A 2,065-nucleotide genomic window follows, 5' to 3' on the forward strand; every position below is an offset into this window, starting at 1 on the left:
CCAACATTAAAAAGTTGTGACATTAGCATAAACATTAGGATGTCCATAAGTTCTTGAAAAAATAATAGGGGCAATGTTGGGCCCCTGTTCTTGTATAGCAGTGACCAATCAGAGCTGCACTGCCAGCTGCCCATTCTCTCAGGGCACATATTTGTCACCTAGCCAGTTTCAAAAACCTCTCTCGACAAATACAAGCGTACAGTGAAGAGATTAGGCTAATGGTGGGACAACTGGGCCTATGTCCTGATGTTACACAACATAAAGAACACCTCTGGGGCTTCCCTGGTGGCGCAGTGGTTGAGAGTCTGCCTGCCAATGCAGGGGACACGGGTTCGAGTCCTGGTCTGGGAGGATCCCACATGCCGCGGAGCGCTGAGCCCGTGAGCCACAATTACTGAGCCTGCGCGTCTGGAGCCTGTGCTCCGCAACGGGAGAGGCCGCGAAAATGAGAGGCCCGCGCACCGCGATGAAGAGTGGCCCCCACTTGCCGCAACTAGAGAAAGCCCTCGCGCAGAAGCGAAGACCCGGCACAGCCATCAATCAATCAATAAATCAAAAATCGATAAATAAATAAACCCAAAAGTTAAAAAAAAAAAAACTTATTAAAAAAAAAAAAAAAAAAAAAGAACATCTCTCCTGTGATGTCTTTTATCCCCAGAACTGGTTAATTTGAATCTCTCTGACTCTAGGGGATTCCCTGGTGGTCCAGTGGTTCGGACTCTGTGCTTTCACTGCTGAGGGCCCGGATTCAATCCCTGGTTGGGGGACTAAGATCCCACAAGCCACGCAGTGTGGCCAAAAAAAAAAAAAAAAAAAGAATCTCTCTGACTCTAGGTCTAATCCTGTTTAGGAAAAATAGTGGTTAGAGGAATAAGTTAAAGGACGCTGTGAAGAAGCAGTCAGTCAAATCCGAGACCACTCCCTAAACAACTGGCCCAATTCTCTTCAACAAATAAGTGTTAGCAAAAAAAGGTTGTTCCAGGAATCCAGACTAAGAGAGTTAAAACACATAACCTGGTGTAATGGCATGGTTCCTGGATTGGATCCAGGGTTGGACAAAAATCAGCTCTAAAAGTACTTTTCTTAGACCAACTGGGGAAGGGTGAACACAGATTTGTATTAGATTAAGGATACATTGTTAACTTTAAGCATTTGTTATTTTGGCAACGTCGAAAAATGTTCTGAATTTTCAAATGTATATACTAAAGTAAAAACAAACCCTCTCTACTTCCCTGCCCATTGTCCTGACCTTAAAAGTCTAGAACAGGTTGGCACATTTTCTGTAAAGGACCAAATAGCACGTATTTTAGGCTTTGTGGTCCATAGTTCTATGGCAACTACTCAGCTCTACTGCTGTAATCTAAAAGCAGCCATAGACAATATACATAAACACAAATCGGCATGGCTGTGTTCCAGTAAAACTTTTTTCACAACATCAGGCAGCAGCAGCATGCAAGCTGTAGTTTGCCAACCTCTGATCTAATACACTTCTTGGAAAAGTCTTTCCTGGAACCCATCAGAATCAGTGGCTTTATCTTCCCTCTGCTCACATATTGCTTGTGGTAAGATCCACTTACCACATTTATGATGTCTTCTTATACACTCATCTCAATTAGGGAGTAAGTTCTTTGAAGGTAGGTGCCATTTTGCTACAAGAACCACCCCCCCACAGCCCCACCCTAGTGAGTTCTTGCCGAATAGATATTCAATGAATACTGTTTCCAAAAAACCAAATCTACCTTAAAAGGAAGATTTGGCATCATTCATGACATTCAAAAGAATGAGCAGCAGGTTCTGAAAGTAATTTTGAAGAAGCTTAAAAAAAAAAAAAAAGCACTACTGGTATCATTAGAGTACATATATTGCCACTTGTGCGCTATACTGTGATACGTTCATCGGTATCTTCTAATCAGACCTTGTATGTATGAAAGTGTCGTAGATTCAGTGGGCACAGGAATGTCCTTATGCTTTTTTTTTTGGCGCCACTGAAGTATCTAGAATGCTATTAGATTCGTGTTAGGTGCACGATAAATGCTCAACAAATTTATAATATGGTACACTGTGG

Source organism: Eschrichtius robustus, chromosome 13 (genome assembly GCF_028021215.1).
Source record: "Eschrichtius robustus isolate mEscRob2 chromosome 13, mEscRob2.pri, whole genome shotgun sequence".
Lineage (NCBI taxonomy): Eukaryota > Metazoa > Chordata > Mammalia > Artiodactyla > Eschrichtiidae > Eschrichtius > Eschrichtius robustus.